Raw genomic sequence first — 7,262 nt, 5'->3', positions numbered from 1 at the left:
TTGTTGTTACTCACATTACTTTGCTTACCTTGTCGTATTCGTTATTGTTTTGTCATGCATTAACACCAAACATCAAAAGGAAAGTTTTTTCTAAATAAGGCAATATTTCGCGTTTGGAAAATCAAGAAAACGTGCCCTAACGTCTTTGGGTTTCGATTTCTCATTCGACTAAATAGCCAAATATCCTCTTAAAACTTCAAAGTATGGTTTCATTAAATTATAAGGTGATCTTGGTTTTGATGGTTTAGAGTATCGTGTCCTAACGTCTTTGGATGTGATATTCCTTCTAACAAGAGAATCTTATATTTCAATTCACGTTATCGAGTTTCTTTCAAGGATCGTATTTTTAAAACTCTTCAAATTTTCAATTTTCGACACTAAGACACTAATTAATCAACTAGGTACCAATTTTGGGCGTATCGAGGGTGCTAATCCTTCCTCGTGCGTAATCGACTCCCGAACCTGTTTTCTAAATTTCGTGGACCAAAATCGTTGTTTTAATAAAAATTAAATCGTTTATTAAAAACAACCACTTTTTGAGGTGACCCGATCACACCTCATCAAAAAAGGATTGGTGGCGACTCCCGTTTTCATTCTTTTTTTCAAAATCCAAGTCGACCCCGTTTTCACAAAAAAATGGTGTCAACAATTACTATTATTATTATCATTATTATTTTTATCATTATTTTTTAAAACTATTTTACCTAATATTTATTTATTTACTTATTTGTTTGCTTACTCTCATTTTTTTAAATTCAATGTCTTTTAGCTTTTATTTGTTTATTTATTTATTATTGCTTTTTATTTAATTAGCTTGTTTTATTTTTTATTTTTATTTATCTTATCTTTATTTTTGCCCTTATTATCGTTATTTATATTATTGCATTCATTATTATTATTTGGTTATACATATTGCTATCAGATTATTACTATTATATCTTTTATATTTTATTCAGCATATTATATCATTATCACTATGAATTTATGTCGCACTATCATTATTCGCTAAGCATGACATTTTTAATCTTTTAACCGCTTTTTATACCATACCGAATAAATTAAGTACACGACATTTCAAATGTTATTAGTTTTCGCACAATGCATAAAAAGAGATTTTTAAATCGAGATTAATTTTCATTATTTTGGAATTAGAAAATCGTGTTCTAACTTACGAATATGATTTCTTTCTAAAATCGAGATAATCAAATATATTTTAAAACGACATTTATTCTCATATCGAGAATTTAAAACATTGTGTCCTAACTTACAAGACGTAATTCTATTTCTCGATTAACGTGAAATATGCTCATTTCTTGAAAAATTAAGCGATATTTTAACAAATGATCGTATTTTAAATCTGTTCAAAGTTCTCAATTTTTGACACTAAGACATTAATTAATCAACTAGGTACCAATTTTGGGCGTTACGAGGGTGTTAATCCTTCTTCGTCCGTAATCGACTTCCGAACCCGATTTTCTGAATTTCGCAGACCAAAAGCGTTGTTTTAATAAATCCAAGCCGTTTATTAAAAACAACCATTTTTCGAGGTGACTCGATCCCACCTCATCAAAAAAAGATTGGTGGCGACTCCCGTATCCGTTTTTATTTTTAAAATTAAAGTCGACGACCCTTTTATCAAAAAAATGGTTTTGACAAGGTGTATAGACAAAATTATTCCATGCAATAAACTTTAATTTTTTTCATTTTCCTCCACACTAGTGAATGATGAGGTGGCACAATGGTTTCTAATGGCAAATAGACGAGTGGCACAAATACCATTTAACACTATCACGTCATTTATTAAGTGAAATAATAGAAAAATTATAAATTATAAACAATTAAAATTTCATAATATTAAAAATAAAAATAGAAAATTACTTTTATAGTAAATTTTAGAATATAATATTTTATTTTCCTTGTTTTATTTATTTTAAATAATTTTTATTTGATATAAAATTTGGAAAATTTTCAATTTTACACCATTTTTATAATATGAAAAATTACAAAATTGTCATAAGTATTATATGTACTCTTTTTTAGCTTTTAGAATTTCATATAATTTATTTATATTATAAATAATAAAAATTTGCTTTTAGGATTAATAATTATTATTTATATAAATTTTATTATTTTTCTTTTCTCAAGACTTAGCATTTTTTGTGTTAAGGGATGTGATTTTACTGGATTTAATATTTTTGATAATTAGCGTAAAATAATATTTTTATTTAAATTATTGAATATGATTAAAATATATTAATTTACCAATTCAAATATTGTAATAGAAAATTTTCAAATAATAATTAAAGCATTTTTAACATATTTAACATACAATATAGTTTTACTTTATGTAATTTGTAAAAAATATTGTTCAAAATGATTATTAATTAACATAATTAAATCTAATATTAATTAAGTGATAATTAAGATGCTTAGAATTCTATTGGCATAATGTCAAATTTAGCTCTTAACATTTACATCTTTTGTCAATTTGGCCATTGTTCTCTTTTTATGAGTTAAATTTGACTATTCAATATTTTAAAAAGAGTCAAATTTGACCATCAACCTTTCAAAAAGAGTTGAATTCATGTTTTTTTTAATGAAATGCTGACTAAAATGTTAAATTTTTAAACATAACGACCTGCATGACAATCCACCTCTACTTCTTGCTTCCTCTTCTTCTTTTTCTTTTTTTTTTGAAATTTTATGATTTATATTTTGTAATTTTTATAGTTTGAATATTTTTTTAATTTTTAAACCATTTATTGACATGGCATATAAAGTAAATAGTGCCATGTTAGCATGAAGTGCACAAGGATTGCCACACAGGTTTCCACGCTAACATTACTAGAAAATTAATATTTTAGTCAACATTACTATAAAAAAGCAATTTGATTCTTTTTGAAAGATTAATGATCAAATTTAGTTAAAAAAAGAAGAATAACTCTATTTATTCTTATGTCAATTCTATTTAAATAATAACTCTATTTTAAAATTAGTACATTATTTTTAAATATGTAATAATTATTACAATGTCTATTAAATATATAATTATCACAATTTTATTTTTATTTTTTAACTAGTAATTTTAAATTAAATATTATAAATATTTTTAAATGTGAATTTCGTGATATAATAAAAATAAAAGATATTTTCGTTAGTTACTTTTATATATTATTACAATACATAAAACAAAATTAAAAGAAAAAGGAGGGAATAGCTTGGATTTTAGGATGAATCGTGCTTCTTAGTTGAGAAAAATATGTTTGCTTTCAATAACTCTTTCTATAAATTTGTCTTTTGCTTCCGAACAACACGATTGCTTTGATTGAATCTGTGGTTAATAATATGGCTCCAATGTTTTAATTAGAGAGAATCATAAATCATGTTTTCCAACCAAGGAATATATGGTATGTGTTAATAGGTATGCACCTTGCTGGGTTTCCTTCGAGTGAGTGTGGCAGCTTAGTATGTTCTCTTCTCAGCACCCACTCCATTCCCTTACTACTCCATAAAAGTACCATCACCTCCATTCCACAGCAATGCTTATCCGATCCTTGACTGAATTCACTGCAAGTACAGATGGTGAAGCTGCACTCGGTCTCTACGGATCCTCATCCAGTCTTCTTCTGAATTTCTGCAATTTTCCAGAAGGAAAATGATTAGCCTAAAAGGTAGACCAAACCAACTTCCAGACTTCCTTTGGTATACACGTCCCATTAACCTAGAAAAGTTTTCAAAAGGTCTTTTGATATTTAGCAGTCAAAATGATGTAACTTCATTTTACGTTTATTTATATGTATTAACTAGTATAGTTGGTTTTATGTCGAGCATGGGCAGGGGCCCCTTTATCTTTCTTATCGACTGATTGATGAAATGAGAAATGGTAGCTAACCAACCTTCTACTTTTATCATTCTCCTTTCTATGTTTGCCCACTTGCCATGTGACAATACCCCCATGAAAAAAGAAACTTTGGCTACATAAATAACCCACCCAAATTTGATCTAATTTTTTTTCAAAAATTTAAAATCTCCATACTCGTTAATAATCCATCGGATGAGACAACAGGTGGCAAAATTGCACTTCTTATTATCTCTTGATTTGTTGTATGTAAAAGTTGTAGGGAATGGAATGGGGGTCTTAAGGGCTCGGCTTATTTCTTTTCTTATCCCCATCCCCCTCTTCCAATAATTGATATAAAAGAAGGTTTCAATAATTTTTTAGATATGATAAAATAAATTTCAATTTTTTAACACATAAATATATTAATACAAGGTAATTTGAACTTAAATATTTTAAAAGAAAAAAATTTGAATCTAAAACCATCCAAACTAAAAAAAAAAAAGAAAAAACAAACCAAAACCAACTCTTTAAACTTGGACTCATGTGCATCAATAGGGGGCCGGGGTTCCAAATTGGTGAAAAATAATAATGGTTTGATGAACAATAGTTGCCCAATTATCAAGCAATGGATATCATTTTATGGCATCAATAATTTAACCCCCCAAAAAGTGATGATAGTTTTCGAGTTGTTTCTTTTCTTCTTTTGATATTATATTTAATTCACACTTGATGAACTAAAAAAAAAAAAGTGATGGCTGAAAAGGACATTGGTTTCAGATCTGAATTACAATTAGTGAGCAATGTAATTCATCATTTCAATTCCAAACTTAGATTTAAAAATTAAAAATATTGGATTAATTATATTTGAGTTCTCTCTAAATTTTTTCTAGTTTAATATTTTTGTTTAAGGGTTTAAAGTTTAAGATTTCAACATTCAAAATAATATTCTTTTTTACTTTTAATTTCTCTTTCTACCATCTTTCATATTTCTTTCAAAAGTTCGCAAAGAATATCTTTTATTTCTTTTGTATTTGTTACTTTAATAGCACAACAAACAACAACTTGCTCTACACCTTATGAATCAACCTGACCTAAAACAAAATGATTCTCTGAAAATAAAAGTCTCATAATTCAAATATTGTTTCATTTTCTGGCATTCTATTATTCTCAAATCTTTGGGTAGGTTCAAAGCTTTGCGTGCTCTACATCTAGAGGATCTGCGAATCTCATGGCATCTAGGTTGAAAGAGATAAATTGAACAAGTATGGTCTCCCCCTATTAGGATGTACTATATTAAACCTAAATTGGGGTTATCTGCTAAGAACTATACGGTAGAACAGTTTATGAATGTCTACGTGGCAGGCTTGATTTTACCAAAGATGATGAAAATATAAACTCCCAACCATTTATGTGCTGGAGAGACTATTTTTTGTTTGATGCCGAAGCAATTTATAAAGCACAGGCTGAAACAAGTGAAATCAAAATATGTAATTGTGACATCTTAACTTTTAAAATTCTTTTATACATTGTTTGAAGAATTTCAAAACATAAACACATTTTGAAATACATCTACAAGAGCCTAGTTTCCTTAAATCGAGTGCGATTCGTACTAGCGATGGTGAAAGGCTCCTATCCTGTAAGTAATAAATGCCATGTTTTCTTATTTAGAGTTTTGATGATGCATAGTTGAGATTAAGTGATGAATAAATTGAGCTTCCTTTTTTCATAGGATCACAACAAGATGTGTTGGTGTCTGGTTGTTGTTTTACAAAATTGTTACTTGAATGATTGGAATACTACATTTAACAAGAGCAACAATAAATAAGGACAACAAGTACATAAACATCAAAATGTTTATAAAATTCAGTAAACATATCAACATCTTGTCTAAAAATTAAATCCACTACAACGACAACACTACAATTCCTTTTGATTTATTTTAATTAAAAAAAACTTATTTACACACGAAATAAATCAGTAATGAAGTGGGCAAACAACCGCAGTGCACTGTTGTTTTCAATTACTGTAAAGCACTAGAGAGCCATTGAAGCAGCTGCACTATTATTGTGTGGGTAGAGAAAGCAGATGGAGGGACCATAATATAAGAAAGAAAGAATATTATGGCAGAAGAAAAGAAAAACATTATCATTCTTTTGTCAGGCATTATCTTTTTCATGTTTTTTACAATACACATTATCATTTTAACACCAGAATTTATAATATTTATCCATTGATTATTTAAAAATTTTAGAAGAAGAAGTTGATAAAATAAAAGCTCTGGACACCAAATTACAAAGATTTTCGAGATCTTCCACTTTTGTTTTTCCCTTTTGTAGTAGACTTTCCTCATCTTAGATCCAATGAACTTTGTTGATAGATGTCAAGGGCAATAGGCAATTCATATGTAATTTAAGAATGGGATGTCTTAATTAACCCTTTCTTTTCTTTTAATTTGGACCTACATGTCATTTAAATCAGATGATTTCATCATTTCTTAATTTGGATAATTTTGATTGTTTGTACAATTTATTTAAAAATTTGGATTGATTTTAGTGATGGATCAATTTTGATTTTGTTTAATGAATTTTCTCCAAAAAAAAAGTGATACATCAGGTTAATTATTAATTCAAGTAAATTAATAATGATTTTTTAAAACTGATTTTAAATTTTAAATTTCATTATCTTCACTAAAATTAAAAAAACCCTAGCTTTTCTTAATTTTCTAAATTATAATATATTTTTAATCAGCTTGTATTTAATTAAAAAAACTGTTTTTTTTTAAATGACAACTACCTTAAATTATTAATCAAAATGAAAGAAAATAATTAATTGAGGAGGGCAAGAGTTACCCCGAATCAACAGACTCTCCCAATACACCCGTATCCTCAAGCCCACCCCCATTACAGGAAACAGAACTATCAGACAAAAGAATAATAGTTAAGTAAATTGAAATATCATTATAAAAATGCTAATAAGCTTCAGTCAAGGTTACCCAAGCAAGACGATGAGCCACCTTATTAGCACTTCGACGTACCCAATGGAAGGACACATTCTAAAATTGTTCCAACTAAGTTCGACAATCATCAACCAGAATTCCCAGTGCTGAAAAATCTAGAATCAAATACTGTAAAGCAGTAAAAACCTCTAACAAATCCATCTCTACTACAACCTTATCAAAGCCTTCGACCTTAAGCCACAACAAAGCTTCCCGGACTGAAACAGTTTTTGCAATACATGATCCAAACAGTCTAGAACGGTAGCCTAAGAACACTTTCAAAAAGTCACCATACTTATCTTGTATAACCGCGGCAAAACCAATAGATCAAGCAAACATATCCAAAGTCACATCAATGTTGCACTTAACAAAGCCAAGTTCATTGAAGAGAGGAACGGCATATTGTCGAATAGCACAATTTCTATC

Source organism: Gossypium raimondii, chromosome 7, assembly GCF_025698545.1.
Source record: "Gossypium raimondii isolate GPD5lz chromosome 7, ASM2569854v1, whole genome shotgun sequence".
Classification (NCBI taxonomy): domain Eukaryota; kingdom Viridiplantae; phylum Streptophyta; class Magnoliopsida; order Malvales; family Malvaceae; genus Gossypium; species Gossypium raimondii.
This window is presented reverse-complemented; position numbering follows the sequence as displayed.